The following is a 20611-nucleotide window of genomic DNA, read 5'->3' as shown; positions in this document are numbered from 1 at the left end:
GAGGTATATAAGATATTTAACAGTGTAGGTTATATTATATTTTTATATAATATATTATATAATATAATATATTCAGTGACATATTTAACAGGTCAAATCCAGACACTACTTCAAGTTAACCTTCACAGCAGTACAAGGGGCCAGAGGGTCAAACAGGAAGTGCAGATTTAGTTCTGGCATTAGGATGCTCTTCGCACAGAGCGTGATCAACATCAGGCTTGGAATTCTGGGTAAAGCAGTGGAAGTAAAACTATTTACGTTATAAGACCCAGTTGGACACCTTGATGGCACTGCTGCCTGTTTTTCTAGAGGATGAGCTCAAATGGGATGAATGGCCTTCCTCGCCTATATTTATCTTGTGACATTGTGAGGAGGCTGTCACAATTTTGTATGTTGGAATAGCTCCAATGTGCTTGTGGACACAGGTTATAATCCACTGTGTGGTGAGTTTCTAATTTTCATTCGTATTGTCAGAAGGGGAGGGGGGGGCGCAGGGAAAATGAGCAAAGTTTCTGGTCACTCGCCGGCATCCTCAAGTGTGATGGGAGCAGAGACCCAGGTGCAGATCACTCTCTCTCTCTCTCTTGGTATATGACAGTACTAGAGCAGGGAGAATAGGAAAAAAAAAAAAAATTGAAAAAGAAAATTGAGAATGACTTCACAGGGCAAATCATGTAAGGTCCCATTCCTCTGGTGGGACCTTGCACGTAATCAGCACTTATCGGAAAATCACAGGCAGGGTGCCTGCAATTTCCAATATACACTCACTGTGTACAAGGGTCCACCAGCAGCACAAGGCCTTGCAAAAGTTATCTTTACATGCCTGCATGCTGGGTCTTGCCAGCTGGGATATATGCCTAAAAAATACCTCTTGCACTATGAGCCCACAGATGTTTAATACATTCATATGCTATTTTACTGTTCATTAACGGCGTTAGTCATTTCATTTCAATGGGTTAGTGCCTCCACCAAAAAGCATGCAGAGGAATGTCCAATAAATATGTGAAGTGTTGTTACAAGCAGTCATTTTCAGGTTATAGTGTTAATCACCATCATGAACATGCAGCAATCCTCAGTATGATGTACTGCATATTGTAAACATTGCTTAGTTAATAGTTTTGGGGTCAATAACACTGAATTAATAGGAGAAGCAGGGGTTCAGCATTTAACATGAAGTTCAGCTTTTAATGACTGCCTGAACAATGACCCCAATCCTCTGTGAGAAAGACTATTTGACTTAATGAAACCATCTATTAATCACTGGCCATCTGTGCCATATATGTGAATATCACAGTGACAGAGTGTGTAACAAAATACCTTTATTGCATGTAGGCTTAAATTTTCACATTTAACTATTTTCCATCCAAAAGCAGCTAAAACTGTTGTGAATTTCCATTGGAAATTAAGAAAATTCCTTAAAGTGAGAATTTGCATTTATATAGCACCTTTCACTTCCTTTGAAAGGCCAAACATGCTTCATAGTTAATGAATTACTGTTTGTTATGTAGGCAAATGAAACAGCCAAAATACACACAGCAAAGTCCAACCAAGAGCAGTGAGATAAATGACCAGTTAATCTGTTCTGGTGGTGTTAGTTGAGGGATAAATATTGGCCAGGGCAGTGGGAAAACTCCTTTGCTCTTCTTTAAATAGTGCCATGGGATCTTTTATGTCCACCTGAATAGGCTGACAGGATGTTGGCCTCATCCAAAAGATAACGGCCCAGAAATTCGGGTCCCCACGGGTGAGTACGCACGGGGTACTCACACGTAGGCCCAACGACAGTGCCGGTTTCGTGCATGCACTGCACATGCGCGGGAAACCGGAACTTCCGTTCCCTTGAAAGAAGGGGTTGACAGGTGGAACACGTGCGCCGGAGAGGCAGCGCGTACGCATCGAACTTACATTGTTTTTGCAGGGTTCTCCGGGAGGGTAAGTCTCCAGCGGTTACACTTTTAAAAAGCAGGCACAAGGCCTGCTTTTAACAAGGTAAGTGGTGAATTAATTAAAATTAAAACATTTTTTCCACAGGTTTATTATTTTTAAATACTTTAAAGAAGGGTAGGTTTATTTTTAACCCTGTTAGAAAATGTAATTAATTTTTTCAAAAATTTAAATTATTGTTTAAAATAGTTATTTCATGTAATTTATAGTTATTTTAAAAATGTGATTTTTTAAAAATTTATTTGAAGTTTTAGTTATGTTTTGGGGCTTATAGTATTTATAGGTTTGACAGCTCTTCCTGTCAAATTTATGAATGAAGCATTCCCTGCTACCATTGGCTCTCCATGGCCCACGTGATCCCAGGGGACGCTTCGAACTAACTGCGCCCCTGAGTTTCGCAAGCACTGCGCGCCGGCAGTTGGAGGAGGCCCAGGATCAGAATACCACATGGGCCCACAGCTCAATGGCAAAGTGCAGGTCGGAGGCTTGCACCCCCGGGAAGCCTCCGACCCGAATTTCTGGGCCAACATCTCTGACAATGCAGCGCTCCCTCAGTATTGCATTGAAGTGTCAGCTTAGATTATGTGCTCAAATTCTTCAGTGGGGCTTTAATCCACAACCTTCTGTCTCATAGAGGTGAGAGTACAACCACTGAGAAAAGCTTAGAATGATTTTCACTCCACCTTACATAAAGAGAGGAGAACATACATGTGATATTATAGTACACACAGCAAGTTGTCCATGCTATAATGCTCAGGTCACGATATTGGTTAACCAGACAATGGGCAGTTATAGGTGCTGTCCAGAGTGCACAAGGTCACTTACAGGAGTGACTGGTGACACTGAACCCAGGTTCTGAATTACGTTTGCACAAAATACTGAAACTGCATTTCTCCAATTTTATTGAGGGAGGAAGACATATATGGCAGGTTTCTGTTGAACACTATAGTAATACTGCAATATAAGGCATCTTCAAGCAAATGCATATTAGCAGTTTAATAAGTGACATATTTTGAATTCAAAAGTGGAGCAAAACTAGTGTCCCTTATGATCGTCATTAAAACACTCCAGACCTTTGGTAGTCCTTTACCTTTTCTGTTCTCGGACGGTAAAATAATATACTCACACTTTTTACATTCAAACCCAATGTAATCTACGAAAGGGGCAGAATTGTGTGACAGAATGGTTTGTTTGTATGTGAAAACATAAATTACAGAGGAACTGAATTACTATATGGTTTGGAAGTTTAAAATTTTACCTTTTCCAAGGCTATAGTTCAAACTATCAAAATAAAATGTACTTAACATACGGATTTATGTAGTAATATTATCCATTTATTGAAGAAATTATGTTGATTATGATGGACTGTTTTCCAGGATAGTTCTGCAGATCTGATTAATGGAGAAAGCCAAAAAAAATGTTGAACATCATGCAATAAAATGATTTGAGTCAGTCACAACGACTGTTTTACCATTATATTTACTCACATTATTCAGTAATTGATGTCATGTTGTGATTGGCCTTGTGATTTAAACCAGTTGTGGAGAGGTTGGGATAACCATGGGTCGTTAGTTGGCTTTTCATATAAAGAAAGACTTCTCTGAGAACCTGACCTCGGTGGTCGTTTTGGCGCATGCAGCCAGTTTTATGAAAACACAAACCACAATGGAATTCCCAAATTTCCTGCTTGGTAACCTTACCCTTCCTCTCTTATCTCACAATCATTCCCTTTCTCAAAGTAACATATCCAAGATACATATAATACAGTCTCAGAGGAAAAACTGATACTTTTTTTTCCTTTCCTTGTATTGAAATTCCTCAATTTGTATTACGAAAGTGAAAAGTATATAGAAGAACATCCTGAATAAAGTTGTATTGCACATATTTTAAGAGAAATTTTCTGATTTTAATTGATGGACATTTGGCTGGGTTTTACAAGCAGAATAAGATCCATTATTTTGATCTTGTCAAGTTCTCAGTGTTCCTCATTACTAATAACTAATACACTAGTAAGATTATGTGCAGATTAAAGGAAGGATTGCAGGAAGGAAATTGAATGGGTGGCAGTGGATTACTAAACAGTAAACCAATAATCCAATTGGATTGGATTATATCATAAACAGTAATAACAAACCAAAGAGTTTGTTCATCCGCTCAACCCAAGGGTTGTATAACTGTCAGTAATTCTATCAGAGATGCAGTATATTTTCCTTGATATGGAGTTTTTTTGCCATCGCTGCAGCTTTTGCTGCCATTGGCAGGCCTTGCAGGATGCTGGGTTTACTTGGATGGTGAATTACGGAATAACGTATAAGGCAGTAAGACAATCAAGGAGTCAGAAAAACATTAACAACCACTGAAGCAAAGCTCTAGTGGTTTATAACCTTCATCTGAACCATGAGATTCAACAACCGTTTCAAAACCATTTCCTGCCAACCATTTATTTATAAAGATATACAGTTTCGGTATTATAAGAGAATTTCATGCAGTGTCTCTTCATGCTGGCATTGATTTTCAGTATATATGCTCCATGTCCTTGATATGAGATGATATTAAATCAAAAGGATTAATAATTGTGGCATACTTCTGAAAGATCATCTGTAGCTGATTACCAGACAATTCAACATCCAACATGTGTTGCACCGCATTAAAGGGCGCTATTGTCTTCTGAGACACTTAACCACATGTGTAAATCCTAAAATGCCCAAATCAAAGGATGTTATGGGGGGAAAATTCTGAATGTATAAGGACGCGATGACATGATTAGTGACATGGAGATGTTACTGTGTGGCCAGTCACATCAGGTGGCTAAAAAATATATTTTCAGTTTGCTTTTAGGAAATTATATGGTTAAAAATATTAAAAGTGCTTTGTCAAAGCTTGGACTGCAGCAAATGTCCATGTTGTCATAAATATGGCTGTTCTGGGAACTTAACCTATCTAAAAATGCCCCACCAAAGATATAGGGGGAAAAATTCAGTATCGCCCCGTTTGGGGCGTCATTATCGGCCGTGCACAAAGTTTAGCGCCAGGCGCTAATTATCGCCTCCAATGGCAAACTTGGCTTTTATCGCCCCTGGAGGTGATTGGAGCGCTAAATCAGGCGCTTCACACCTGTCTTAAGGTGCAAAGTCTGAGGAGCGAGGCGCTACCTCAGAGCGCTGGCGAAGCAAGGAAGTGCATATCAAAATGAACCTGCAAAGTGCTGCTCAGTACCCAAAACTCCTTCACACAGCGTTGAATCTCTCCAGAAGTCTCTCTCTCTCTCTCTCTTTCTCAGAATGCGTGGTGCACAAATGTCACCAACAAAAAAAGGCAGGAAGAGGTCGCCTTTAAATAGCGCTCCCCCAGTCCCTTCCTGACTGCAAAACGCTCCCCTCAACCTGTCGTTGCTAGTGGCAGGCGGTAAGGCAGAGGGCGCCACTCAATATCTAGTCTGGGGCGTTGCACACTCGACTGACGTCACGATCTGCTGGCGCAGGAGATCATGGCGGTAGTGTTTAGCGCCGCCGCAAAATGTCTAGTTAATTTCGCGAGCGGCGCAAACATCGCCGCGCCCAGGCGCTAGTTGCTTTGCGCCCCATTCGCGCCCTCTTAAGGCGCTAACGGGAGGCGCAAACAACTGAATTTTTCCCCCATAACATCCTTTGATTTGGGCATTTTAGGATTTACACATGAAAATCACATACATTAAAATTAATTCTGCCAAAAAAAGATATAGACAATAACACAATCCCAGGAAGTTTTCCAGTTTTACGATTTTAGAATGCAGAATGTGAAAAAAAGAAGGAAAATTGGTGCTTTAGACATCAAAGTCTTCAATATTAGTGTTAAGATTGCTTAATATAGAAAAGAGTTTGTAAATGTTCTGCAATTTTTTTGGCTGAGAATTAATTGGTCCAGGCAATGACTACACAGACTTAGATGTACATCTTTGTTCCTGGAGCGTTTGACTTGAATAAATGGGTCAAGAATTATGGAGCCAACTCCAGACCATGGATGGACTATTAACAGAACATCTGTGTCTCACAGCTGTTAAAGGGTCACAGGTACAATGAGTCCTCATAATGTAAATTTATTGCTCACTGAACAATAGCTCACAGTGAAGTATTTCCTTTGATTAAGTAGTTTCAACTGTATAATACATGAATTGAAGAAATCGCACTGTACAACAAAAGCTACTTGGGGCCTGAGCCTGTGCTTTCTTCAGTTTTTACAGGTTTAGTGTATATTAAAATGTAGAAATAATGAAACTGTGGCGGAGACCACATAGGGACAATAACACAATGTGTAGCCAATGCTGTTATATGTACCTAAACATAATTCACCTTGTATAGCAATGTTGTGATATGTACATGCTGGGTTGGGTTATTGGTGCAGGGTCCCTTTAAGAGCGTCGGGAACGTGATGACGTCGGTTGCGTGATGACGTCATAGCCCCTGCACGGGGCTGAGCCTTCAGACCTCGTGGAGATTGATTAAAGTAAGACAAGTTTTGTTTTTGCTTAAAGAAAAGTCTCAGCCTGTTGATTTCTGTCGACTCCAACATTGGTGACCCCGCTGCTCTTTTGGACGATTCCAAAGACCTCATCTGAAATGGCGGCGAACACCGTTTCCGTCAAATTACCTGAGTTTTGGGAACAACAGGCTGCCACTTGGTTCGCCCAGGCCGAGGCTCAATTTGTGATCCAGGACATCACCGTGGACGACACGAGGTACTACTACGTCGTCTCTGCTCTCGGCAGCTCCACCGCAGCCAGAATCGTGAACCTGCTCGAAAAACCCCCGGAGCTCAACAAATACGAAACGCTGAAGGCGCACCTCTTACGAACTTTCGGACTCACCGAAGCCGAACGCGCACGCCGGCTTCTCTCTCTACCCGGGCTTGGCGACTCCAAGCCCTCGGAGCTGATGGACCACATGCTGGCCCTTATGGGCACACACATGCCGTGCTTCCTCTTCAAGGAACTGTTCCTCCAACAGCTGCCAGGTCAGGTACGGTCGGCGTTAGCCAACTCTTCCACTACCGATTTCCGCGACCTGGCCAAGGAGGCCGACAAATTTTTCTCCGCCAGGCAACAGTACTGCGCGGCCACGCGGAGCCCTGCCCCCACTGATACAGCCCACCGGCGGCAACCCTCAAGCCTCTGCTTTTACCATGCGCAGTTCGGCCCCAAAGCCAGGAAGTGCCGGCCCCCATGCAGTTTTCCCGCGTTGAAGCACACTGAAGACCACTCGTCGGCTGCTATGGCTGTCGGCCGTTCAGGCAGTTTGTTGTTTATTACAGGCACCGACTCCGGACATCGTTTCCTTTGCGACATGGGTGCCCAGGTGAGCGTCCTGCCCGCATCAACCATAGACATTCAAGGGGGGAACCACGGCCCCGTCCTCGAAGCCGCCAACGGCAGATCCATCCGCACCTACGGTAAACGGAACATGGTGCTTTGTTTTGGCAGGCAACGGTTCACCTAGGACTTTGTCACTGCAAAAGTGTCCACCCCCCTTCTCGGCGCTGACTTCCTCTGCACCAATGGCCTTTTGGTGGACGTCAAGAACCGACGTCTCATCAACGTGGAAACCTTCAGCTCGCTCCCGTGTTCCCTCAGCGGGTCCAGCACGACACAGTTGTCCAGCGCACTCTCGGCCTCAGACGAGTTTTCCCGCCTCCTCGCCCAGTTCCCGGACCTTACGAAACCCACGTTCTCGTCCACCACTGATGTGCCTCAATAATTCCGAGACTCGATGTTAGCGAAACAAAACAAGGCTTTTATTAACTTAGAAGGTAACACGCAGTGGAGAGAGGTATCTTCCATCTGGAGGTCTGCAGTACTGGATATGAGGCCAGACTGAGCTTGCTTATATAGGGGCCAGGTATGGGCGGAGCCCTACACACAATACATTACAATATACAATACAATGGTGAGGAGACGGAACTGAGGTAAGGGAACTGAAACCTGAAACCAACCACAGTCACAGGCAGTGATGAATGGAATATTTCATCACAGCCACCACTAAACACGGGGTAGAACACACATTTCGACCACTGGTCTGCCTGTCTACGCCCGCGATTGGCGCCTCCACCCGGGGACACTCGCTATCGCCAAAGCCGAGTTCGACACCATGGAGCGCCTCGGCATCATCCGCCGGTCGAACAGTCCATGGGCTTCGCCCCTCCACATCGCCCCGAAACCAGGCGGTGGGTGGTGCCCGTGCGGGGACTACCAGCGCCTCAACGACATGATGACTCCCGACCGCTATCCGATTCCACACATCCAGGACTTTTCCACCCACCTGGCCGGGAAAGTGGTATTCTCGAAAGTGGACCTCGTCCGGGGTTATCACCAGGTCCCTGTCCGGCCGCAGGACATCCTGAAAACCGTGGTGATCACCCCGTTCGGGCTATTCGAATTTCTCCGCATGCCATTCGGCCTCAAAAACGCCGCACAGGCTTTTCAACGCCTAATGGACACCGTGTTACGGGACCTGACGTTCCTGTTCATATACCTGGACGACATCCTCATCGCCAGCGCCTCCAGGACGGAACATGTGTCCCACCTCCGGACTCTTTTCGAACGACTCAGCCAACACAGCCTAATCGTCAACCCGGCCAAGTGCCAGTTCGGGCTGTCCTCAATCGACTTTCTCGGGCACCGCATCATGAAGGACGGGGCGGTGCCACTCCCATCGAAAGTGGAGGCCGTGATGGACTTCCCGCGACCCCTCACCGTGAAGGCCCTGCAGGAGTTTTTGGGCATGGTGAACTTTTACCATCGTTTCGTCCCCCGAGCAGCCCAGCTTATGCGGCCCCTTTACGAGGCCCTCAAAGGCAAGCCCGACAAACTCGCCGTCAACTGGTCTGATGAGATGGCCAATTCTTTCACAGACACGAAAAGGGCCCTGGCTAACACGACCATGCTGGCGCATCCGTTGCCCAATGCGCCGATCGCTCTCACCACCGACGCCTCGGGCTATGCGGTCGGCGCCATCCATGAACAGTGGGTCAACGGCGCCTGGCAGCCGCTCGCCTTCTTCAGCCGGCAGCTCCACCCCAGTGAGCGGAAGTACAGCACCTTTGATTGCGAGCTTCTCGGCCTCTACCTCGCCGTCCGACACTTCTGTTTCCTGCTGGAGGCCCGCCCGTTCACGGCGTTCGTGGACCACAAATCATTGACCTTCATCATGGCCAAAGCCTCCGAGCCATGGTCGGCCCATCAGCAACACCAGTTGGCCTTCATTTCGGAGTTTACAACGGACATCCAGCATGTGGCTGGGAAAGACAACCCCATCGCCGACTGTCTCTCCCGAGCCGTCGCCAGCGCCGTGCACCTCGGCGTCGACTACACCCGCATGGCGGCCGACCAGGCCTCCGACCCGGACGTCCAGGCCTACAGAATGGCGGTCATGGGCCTTCAACTAGCAGACGTCGAGTTCGACGCTGCCGGCACCACACTCCTGTGTGACGTCTCCGTTGGGCAACCACGTCCCGTCGTGCCTGAAGGGTGGAGACGGCAAGTATTCGACGCCGTCCATAATCTTTCCCACCCGGGCAGGAAGCCGTCACAGAAGCTGGTGGCGGCCAAGTTCGTCTGGCACGGGCTCAGGAAAGACGTTCGCGACTGGGCCAGCACCTGCGTGATATGCCAACATTCGAAAGTACATCGCCATACTAAGGCCCCGTTGGCGCCTTTTGCGGTGCCCGAGAGGCGGTTCGACCACGTTAACATGGACCTGGTGGGGCCCTTGCCGCCCTCCCACGGGTTCACCCACCTCCTCACAATGGTTGACAGAACCACCCGATGGCCGGAAGCCGTCCCGCTGTCTTCAACGACGGCCGCCGATGTGGCTCGGGCGTTCATCAGCACTTGGGTCACCCGGTTCGGCGCCCCATCTGACATTTCCTCCAACCGGGGGCCCCAGTTCACGTCAGAGCTCTGGAATGCTGTCGACCGAGGCCTCAGGTTGAAACTCCACCGCACCACAGCTTACCACCCTCAGGCTTCATCGCTCCATGAAGGCCGCGCTCCGAGCCAGCCTCCGGGACGACGGCTGGATCGACAGACTCCCGTGGGTCATGCTGGGACTCAGGACTGCTCCCAAGGAGAACCTCCAATCCTCGTCCGCCGAGCTCGTCTACGGACAGCCGCTGCGGGTTCCCGGGGATTTCGTCCCCAACGTGACGGAGCCTTGGTCCGCAGCCCATCAGTGGTCCGACCTTCTGGACAACGCCAAGGTTTTCGCTCCGGTGTCCACGTCGCAGCACGGCCTCCTGCAGTCCCACGTTCCGCTCGGCCTTCGTGCGGCGGAGTACGTTTCCGTCCGCCACGACGCCCACCGGGGACCTCTTCAGCCACCCTACGATGGACCATTCCGCGTCCTGGAAACTGGGGACAAGACCTTCGTCGTGGATGTCGGCGGTAAGCCGGACTGCATTTCTGTGGACCGTCTTAAGCCGGCCCACCTGGATCTGGACCGACCCGTTGAGTTGGCACAGCCCCCGAGACGGGGCCGACCTCCGGTTTCCACACCCTCAATCCACCACCGAGCGCCCGAGGTCCCTCCGACGAACCCCCCGGTCCCCACCCCGGACTTGAGGAGTCATTCTAACCATATGATCCGGCCCCCCCAACAACTGACATTGCCAGTACTAATGAATTCTGGGGGGACGTATGTGCCGGAGACCACATAGGGCAATAACACAATGTATAGCCAATGCTGTTATATGTACCTAAACATAATTCACCTTGTATAGCAATGTTGTGATATGTACATGCTGGGTTGGGTTATTGGTGCAGGGTCCCTTTAAGAGCGTCGGGAATGTGATGACGTCATGACGTCGGTTGCGTGATGATGTCATAGCCCCTGCACGGGGCTGAGCCTTCAGACCTCGTGGAGATTGATTAAAGTAAAGACACGTTTTGTTTTTGCTTAAAGAAAAGTCTCAGCCTGTTGATTTCTGTTGACTCCAACAAAACTACATTATCCTGTATTTTTACAGGCAGGTTACCCCCTCATTTCCCCCATTTATTCTCTCCCTGTAGTCTCCCCAAACCCTGCACTTCTTCAAAGGGACAATTGGATGATGTGTTCCCAGGCCGTCACCTGAGATCAGGGCGTCAGTAGAGTGAATTACTTAACACACGTCCCACCATTCCTTGAACCCATTTTCTGGTGTTTCACCATGCTCTACCATCACCATACCACTCCATTTCTGTTAATTCATCTTATCCCAATGAATGATCTTTAACCCTTAAAACATTGCAGGTAAGTTTTCTTTTCCATATTTAATCTTTCTCTGAGGTGTCAATGAGCTTACTCGTTCACTATCGGCCACTTCCTGTTTGATGTGGGAATATCGTATCAAAAGTTGATACTGGACCAAGTCAATGTTTAGGTCTTTGCCATTTGATTAGCTAAAAGAACAGTTTTGCTGCTATTTTATATCAAAATAATGGCTTTTTAAAGCTACTACTGAATAGAAAAGGTAAATGAAGATTTCAAAGTTAGAGAAAAGCAGGGAAAAATTAGAATAAAGTATATTTCCTAGAAAAAATTATAAAAACTAAAAGCGGTTGAATAGGGAAGGATAATAACAAAGAAGAATGGGATGATGGGTGAACACAGGTGAAGTGCTTATAAGTTATTTTTATGTAAAGTTGTTTTTTTTGTATTTATTTTGGTAATTTAGGGTTAATCTTACATAAGAAAGCTAGTCCTGACATTTGATGGTTATTGTAACTGTAGTCACAGATAATGTCTATTCATCCAGCACTGATGACATAAGCAAAACTATGATATGGATACTTCAATTTTTAAAGGGATAGGTCAGTCCGCACTCAGTACCTGCACTTTGCAAATAACCTGGACTAATCCAATTCAAGCCATTTTAGGATCAGGATTTAGTCAGCCATTTGTCTCAAGTAATCATTGATATAATGCTACAGAAGCTAAGAAATGTAGTGCATAGGTATACATCAATGTAGTGGCAGAGGCAATTTGTCTGTTTCCAGTTAGCTCATAAGTATAAATTGTAGAGAACAAACCTTGAGTTCAAGTTCGAAGGCCACCAGTTACTCAAACACATCACCTTCAACAAGATTAAGTTTTGTTAATTCTCATTCAGGCCAGTGGATGAAGAGACACATGGAAACCAGGTGCTTCATATTGTGGAGAAGAAAAACTGATAGTTACAGTTTATTCTGCTTGAACTCCAACTGGTGTTGGATAATCAGAGATTTCAATTGACAGTATACGTGGTGAATCCTTGGGCCCAGGCTACCTTAACCTTTGAGCCAGAGGGCTGATGTATAGTGGCAAGAAAAAATCATTTCTAATTTACATTACTTCTCAAATTTGTACCATTGACAACAGTTGGCTGGCATTAAGTAAAGAACAATGGGGGCCATTTTCACCTTCACTGGTTAAGCACTAAATTGGGGGAGCGGATTGCCCTCCCAATATTGGGATAACCCTATTGATTTCAATGGGATGAAAATCAGACAGGTTCTACAACAGTGGGGTGATCCACTCTGCAAGATTATCACCTAGGTGATGAAGTTGAAAATAACCCCAGTAACTCAGTGATGTCAGGTTGTCACCAATAACATAATTGAGTCCTCCAGAATATAAACACGGTGAAGTATTTTGTGAAACGCTTGGACTAACTACAACACTCCTTTATGTGTCTACGTTTCTGTTTATTTCCAGAAATTCTTCTGCAAACATGTTCACAACAGAAACATTTTCCACAGAACAGCGAATTACACCCACGAACCCTGATTACAGAAAAGTTATTTTATGTCAAAAAGAAGCGGAATACTTTTAGCTGGATATAGCATTTTACATTCAGATTAAATAACAAAATGTTAGTGTGTCTATGTTGTTAGCATAGCAATATGCCTTCCAGACTGATGTGATATAATGTAACTTCTGCTATCTCATATACACAGGAAGTGAGGCCTGGTGGGTTATGAGGACTGTGTAGGTAAGATAAAACCTTGTACGTCAGTCATTAGCACAAATGCATGATTCAACAGGATATTTGGTGTTTCTGTTTAAAGACAATATTATGTAAATTTGTAGACTTTTCCCGCCTTTCTCTCCTGAAGGGGTGTGGTTCCATAGATGCTGTTGCTTTCCAGTAACTCTCCCAAGTAGCCTTTCTTCATGTGTGTACCTAAGCGGTTAGTATCAGTAAGTTATTTGACTGTGGAGGCATCATAGTTAAACCTGATCTTTTCTTTGCACAATGTCTACACGTGCACTTTGTACTTTCCAGTTACCGGATAGTGATTATGAACAAGAAAGGGGACCTTGGCTGATTTTCCCAAATATCCATACCACTACCCCACTTGAGATCAGCTAATTCAGAGTCGATTGGAAACTTGACCTGGAACCTTCCTGGTCAGTTCAATACTAGATAGTACACTTGCCAAACAAACCATCGAGAAGACATCACAAATCCTTCACACTGACTTTTAAACTCTGCCCTTTGGCATTGCTAGACTGAAGGAGAACTAAATCTTCCTTCTACTTGTAAAACCTCCCCACCCCCTCCATTTTCTGCTTGACAGAATATATTAATATATAAACAAAAACAGGACATCGCCCCATAATAAAAGAGAGTCACACGTGAGATCATTTCAGGAGTCCGTCCACAACCACACATCAGGTTTCACTGTGCTGTTCGATTCATCTGAAATTTTTGGATGAAAATGGGGGAAATAAATTGCGGCAAAAAAAGATTTAAGGCAAAGAAATGATTGGCGGAATCTTTCATTTGGATCACCGACATATTGAATATTAACAAAGTTAACTGCTAACCTTAAAACAACCACAAAAAATGCCTGAATACAGTAATATTTCTGATAAAGCACTCTTTATACATGAATACAACATCAGTAAGTTGAAAATATGTAATTTTAAATGTGTTACAGTAGCTGGTAGCTACATAAATGATAATAATATTATAAAAGTTAGATTGTAAAAATGCTATGTACTTTTCTTGTTGCATATTCCACCTGTCACAGCACCCTTCCTAGGGGTCAACTTTGGGATGGAGCACCACATCAGCCACAGTACCCTGGACGATACATCACAATGCACTGGGAGTATGGTGGGGAGATGAAGGGATGGCACCTGTGCACTCAGATATTATATCCAACATGTTAACCCATCTTTTCTTATTAGAGATGCTGACTGGCCTGCTGTATATTTCCACCAGTTTCTCTTTGTTTCAGATTTCCAGGCTCTGGTTTATTTTTATAGGCCTACAGATGAAGAATATTTAGATGCTTTGAAGCACTTGGATTGGGTATTAGTACAATGCATATAATTGCAATGTGTAATGATAATAGCAGAGACTGTATTATCTGAAGTAATAAAACATGGATTTGATAGAAGAGTGCAAGACTCACCAGAATCACTGAATCAGAGGAGGTGTCAGGGCTATGTTCTCACAAGGTGGAATTACAGAAACAGGCCATTTGCCATGTTAGGGCTTTCTTTTTTCACCCATTTCTGTAGCATCTCTTTTGGTTCAGATTTTTTTTGGATTGAGCACTAAGTCGCAAAAATCATTGGCATTCTTCTAACAACCCTCAAGTGTACAAACTACATTGGAAATGTTGCTGACTTTTATGGAAATAACCATTCAAAGCACACCAACAACCCCTAATAGTGGCCATTTTTGCTTTTATTATCAGGATTACATTTTCAAAGTTCTGAATGCTTAATTAGGGGTAAAATTGATGAGAGGAATTCAGGTGTCTATCATATGTCACAATAGTTGCCATTTTTGCTGTTTATTGCCTGTGGGAATAAGTTGCACTGGCTAAGTGGCTTGCTTCTGACAATTAACAACAACTTGCATTTATACAGAACTTTTAACATAGAACATGTTCGAAGGCATTCTACAATAGGGAAGAAGACAAAAATAAGTCAAAGGAAGAAACGATTGGTGGCCAAGACATGGTGCGAGAGTTAAGAGAGGTGACTGCAAGGTTGGTCAAATAGATGAGTTTTAAGAATGTTTTAAAGGTGGAGAGTGGAGGGGTTTAGGCAGGGAACACCGGAGAGTGGGCCTGAGGTGGCGGGATACTCTTAAAGTGATTAAGGTGATTATTGCTAACTTAGGCTGAATTCCTGTCATAAAGTTTAATTCTCCACCAGTGAAAATGTTTTTATGGACTTTTTCAAAAGTGGAAAATCTTTTCTTCCAGAAGTGCCCTTCTATCTGTAACCTGGAAAGATAGCACTTGCTCATGCTCAAGGTGGAAATGAACAAATACAGCCAATGCTTTAGATGGGCACTGGGTGTCAGAAACAAGCAGCCAGAACTACCCCAGTATGATGCAGAGACCATGGCCTTGTGGTTGTCCAGTGAACCTTACACTCAACAGTGCAGGGATTCAACTTTTAGTCAAACCCAGACAGGGCATACTTCAGAATAAATGACTTCTTCCTAAAGGAAGCCTACCTCATAGGTTGTAACATAGGGCCCACAATGATCTCAGATCACACCCCATGACAAATCTCACTCTGATCAACCTGCCATCGCAACCCCCCAGTGCTGCTGCCTTAACCCTGACATCCCTGGCATCCCAGGATTTCTAACTTACCTGTAGGAGTGACTTATCAGAGAAAGAGCCTCCTGATGTTCCCCAAGGCTCCTGTGGATAACCACTAAGGCAGTTCTTGGGCGTCATATAATCATCAACATCTTTTCCAAAAAGTGAAAAATGTCAGAAGAATAGAGGACCATTTGGAAACAATTGCTCACAACTATCACTTGCAGGAAAATGCACGATGGCCACTTCAAACTGAACAGCAAACATACTACACCCTGCATAAAATTCACAGATTCCATCCCTCAGTGTCAGAGAAATGCTGGAGAGGATGTAGCTAGACTGGTACAGCAGAGAATACTTCCTGCACATCTTCTGGTCCTGCTTCCAGATCCAACCATTCTGAACAGCCATTCAGAGTACCACAAAGGCCATGGCCAATACTGAGATCTCCGCAGATCCATTCTCATCTCTCCTGGGCTGTGCCCTCAAATGTGCGAGGGCCATTTGAGATCTTACAGATTTGCACAACTCTCAATGCTAGTGGCAAAAAGATGCATCCCTCATGAAGAAAGAAAGACTTGAATTTATATAGTGCCTTCCATGACCTCTGGACATTCTAAAGTGCTTCACAGCCAATCAAGTACTTTTGAAGTGTAGTCAATGTTGTAATGTAAAGCCATACCCTCCCCCCATACAACAAAAATGTGGATCAAGCACCTGTGGGACATATGTCAGTCAGAGCAGTTGAATTTGGAAAGTACCAAGCAATTTGGGCTCCCTTTCTGAAGGGCCACACAAGGTTTACCTCACTAACACAAGACAGCCTATACAGGAAAGGGCAGGTTGACCCAGACAGAAAATTGAAGCACGCCACCACTGTCTCTCATGTGCAAAAGAATGATAATCCAATCCAGTACCCCAGAAAGGTAGAATAGCCACTCTGCATCAGTGTCTGAGTAACCCCTTCTCACCATGGCTGTCTAAACCTTGAATCAGGTAAACTGACTGTACAAATATGCAATAACAACAGAAAATGCTGGAAATATGCATATCTATTTACCCTCCTGTAAATGCTATGCTAAGAAAATGCATTATACTACACCAATATGGAACCATTGTATGATCTTTCTCTTTAAAGCATTTTCATGAAATAAAATATATTGCAACTCTAGATAACAAGTTAACCAGACAACAGGGGACATTAAACATTTGCATGAGTGATGGAAGGGAAATGTACAGAAATTATTTCACTGACACAAAACTTCACTCACTACGTTAAAGATGCTACTGTATATAAATACAAGTTGTTGTTGTTGCTGTTGTTGTTTTGGTCTTTTTAATTGTAAATACTCCCCTGCACCATGTGTAACAATGCTTGATGCTAGGGAAAAATAGGTGTCCTTCACAGTCATCAATGGTATGAGACAAATAACAGAAAATACATCAGATGATGTGTTTCCATCATTTGCATGCTATTACAATACACCTAGCCATTACAGGTATGGCTTCCAAAGAATTTATCACTTCAGTTACGCCGGGAAGCCAGTTTAACTTGAGCAGAAAAACCAGGTTTGTTTTTGAAGAACTATTTTAATTATAGGTGCTAAATACTGATTCTAAAAAAGCTAATTGTAAACTCTGAAACTGGTGAAAGTTGCAATAAGGAGAGGTTGGAAAAGTTAGGACTGTTCGCCTTGGAACAGAAATGGCTAAGAGGTGACCTAATAGAGGTTTTCAAGATGAGAGATTTTGATAGAGTAGATAGAGAAATACTATTCCCTCTGGCAAGTGGGTCAATAACCAGAGGTCAGAGATTTAAAATCATTGGCAAAGGATCTAGAGGGGAGATGAGGAGAAATGTTTTCACTCGGAGAGTTGTCAGGATCTGGAACACTCTATCTGAAAAGGTGGTGGAAGCTGATTCCATAAATAATTTTAAAAGGGAGTTGGACAGGTGCTAGAGGATGAGAAATTCAAAATGTTAGGAAAAAAAGCTGGGGGGGGGAGGCCTCCTTCTGTACTGTAAGTTTCTATGATAATCCTACAGATAGAACAGATTCCACATACGATAAAGTAATATATTGCTAAAAGTATTGGTGATAGATACTGAATAATTTAATCTATAATTTATGGGTTTTATGCTTGGGGAATTTATCAAAATCAATAATGGGACTTTATAACAAATTGTCTTATATACATTTTTAGCAGCTTTGCATGATACATTTTGTATTGTTCAGTATTAGATAATGCCGGTGACCATATTTATCATAGGTTGCTACATATGTAACTTATCAACATAACCCTTATGATATAGTGCACCTAGCACAGAGCACCATGTGATGGGAGATCATATCAGGAATTCTGCCATGGATGTTGGCCCACCTGATTCACAGCCCACATAGTGTTCTGTTCATTAAAATTAATTATCCCTAAGATAATACTTAAGTGGAAGTTATAAGCCAAGTGAGGCAATCATGTGGTTCAACTGATGTTATAAAACTCAAAACCTTTCTTCTCAGAGTTTATAGGGTTAACTCAATCGTAGCAGCAACAAACCTTTGCCTTTATTATCTATTATTATTGTGTTATTTTTCCTGTCACAAATCCTTTCACTGTTGCAAAAGCTAACAGCTTAAAAGTTCAAGAATGAAAATAAAGAACTTGCACTGGTATAGTGCCTTTCATGTCCTCAGGACATCCAGGTGCAAGTGCAGAGTCAAAGTCTACTGAAGACTATCTGAAGGGAGCCTTGTATGGTGGCAACATTCTGAACCATTCCTCGTGTATCTGTAAATTAGTACTCAACTGCCCTTGCATTTCCCCCACAAGCCATCATGGGTTCCTGCAACACATAGCGTAACATGAACTAAACACCAAAGCTCTTTGGATTGATCAAAACTCTGACAAGGATAATCTTAGCTGAGCACACCATTTCATTGAGACAATGTTATAATTGAGGCAAATTACATTTATTAGCCAAACTTCTAAAGGTAAAGGGATAAAACTGTTCCATTTATTTTAATATTATCACAGGACTGTTTTATTAATCTACAAGATACACTGTAAAAAGTAGCAATTTGTTCACATTTGGTAGTGTATGTTGGTGTATGTTTCATTATCACCTCATGTGGTGTTTGCTGAGTAAGTTTTATGCCCACTATAGCAGATGAGCTGATATTTGAGAGCAGGGTAAGCTATGTTGGTGACCAAAGAACTGGTATTGATCTTCTGCTATTTCAGAAGGATACTGGATAGCAGTGATATAACTGGCACACAACTCCTTTAATGATAACATACAGATAGCTAATAAATGTGATGTGCATACAACTATATATATATGATGATGAGTATTAATTTTTATGCTGGTTGTGTACTGTAAAAGAAATAACATAAGTTAGCACCAACACCAAAATCCGTATACATGTTGGAAGTGGCACAAATATTTTACAGCACCAAGTGAAAAGAATCCTAGAATCATAGAATCTTACAGCACAGAAGGAGGCCATTCTACCCATTGCACCTCTGCCGGCTCTTTGAAAGAGCTATCGAGTTAATCCCACCCCCCTGCTCTATCCCCATAGCCCTGCAAATTTTTCCTTTTCAAGTATATGTCCAATTCCCTTTTGAAAGTTACTATTGAATCTGCTTCCACCACCCTTTCAAGCAGTGCAGTCCAGATCATTATAGTATGCTGTGTTTAAAAAAAAACACAAATAAGCATTTGAAGTTTTCAGAGAGCATTTTGTGGAACAAAATACTGCAGCTAAAGTATGCAGGTTAGCGTCTAGGGCTGGATGTTAGTTTAGAGTGCGAGACTGACTCAGGATCTATGAAACAATCACAAGTTGCAGTTGAGCTCTCTGTCCTGGAAGTTTCCACGCAATGTCACAATGACAATGACAAACGCATAAAAGTGTTTCAGGTCACAATCAGTCCAGTCTCTTTTACAACAAGCTTTGTTTTCTGTAGAGTATATTTGTAATACCTGTCCCAGAGACAGAAATGATATTCAGCCCAACATAATTTACAAGTCTCGTACACAAGCTATTTACATTCCTTGACATTTTTTAAAAAATTGCTCTACTCACCTCTGCGTAATGTCCTGATGTCTTGATTGCTTCTGAGGTCACATATGACTCAACACATTAGTTTCTTCCCGCACTGAAGTGGTGTTTACAAGAAGTACGTAAGGCAGCAGTATGCATGCTTCTGATAGCAGTATATCTTAGGAGTGGTACTTGTAATGTTATCAAAATGGAAAATTCCAAGAAGTAATTAAAGAAGTTGGCAACAAACATAAACCTTCTGTTCTGCTGGCGTTTCAACATACTGTTACTGTACGGGATGGAGTATAAGCTCTATTTTTCCACCTATTTCCTGCGGTGCAGTGGAGCTAACTCTGGAACTGTTAAACCAGTTCTTAAATTAACAGAATGCTGAGCCTGTATAGTGTTTCCAGTATGCCATCAGCTGCATGCCATTAATCTAACATCTGTTTTTATTTTTTAACCGGATCTTCTGTTTTTCTCTTTTACCTGGGATGCTCAGGAGAATCATAATTATTACTGCAAGCATTACTCTTTAATAGACTTTAGAAGTAAATACATATATGTAAAAAATATACCCTACTCATTTGTTCTGGAGCTATCTGTTTAAATATCTGGAGTTAGGTATTGTAGACTGAAACAGATCTGTTATAGGAACATTGGGGGTAATAGTGTGAGGCTTTGTTTCCAATGCGAAGTCTTGTTAGCAGCGAGCACACATTGGAAAATCGGGGCTATCCCTATATCTACTGCTGCACTCGCTGCGAGAGGGCCTCACTTGACAAAATTACCCCCATCATGTTTTTCCAAGCTGTTCTTGTCATAGTTAAAGCTAGGGTTAGCTATTTCAAAACGTATGTCTAGCTCCCCCGGTGGAATACTGGGTAAGGACACTAGCTGGTGTAGTACTCAGCCTACAGACCCGGTTGAATTGCCGGTCTGCGGCCAGATGTCAGTTGGAGTAGTTATAGGAACTATAAATGTCCTTTGCACCGCTTGGTTAAGAAAAGAAAAAAATCTGGCAGGATTACCACTTCTCATTGTTACCTATTGATCC

The 20611-nt window shown here is 43.5% G+C and overlaps 1 protein-coding gene across 2 annotated transcripts in view; it reads right to left on the bottom strand.

Moving 5' to 3' along the window:
- The window catches only part of ripor3 (RIPOR family member 3), a 217098-nt gene extending 197420 nt beyond the window's left edge, over positions 1–19678 (bottom strand). For both annotated transcript variants that reach the window (XM_086005315.1, XM_086005316.1), the window contains exon 1: positions 19597–19678. The gene's annotated coding sequence lies outside the window, so the exon portion shown is untranslated. The remainder of the gene's footprint in view (positions 1–19596) is intronic.
- Positions 19679–20611: the final 933 nt, after the last annotated feature.

Source organism: Somniosus microcephalus, chromosome 13 (genome assembly GCF_052327205.1).
Source record: "Somniosus microcephalus isolate GS21.2 chromosome 13, FLI_Smic_1.0, whole genome shotgun sequence".
In the NCBI taxonomy this organism is placed as follows: domain Eukaryota; kingdom Metazoa; phylum Chordata; class Chondrichthyes; order Squaliformes; family Somniosidae; genus Somniosus; species Somniosus microcephalus.
The sequence above is the reverse complement of the archived record's forward strand: the minus strand, read 5'-3'. Positions and strand labels throughout refer to the sequence as shown.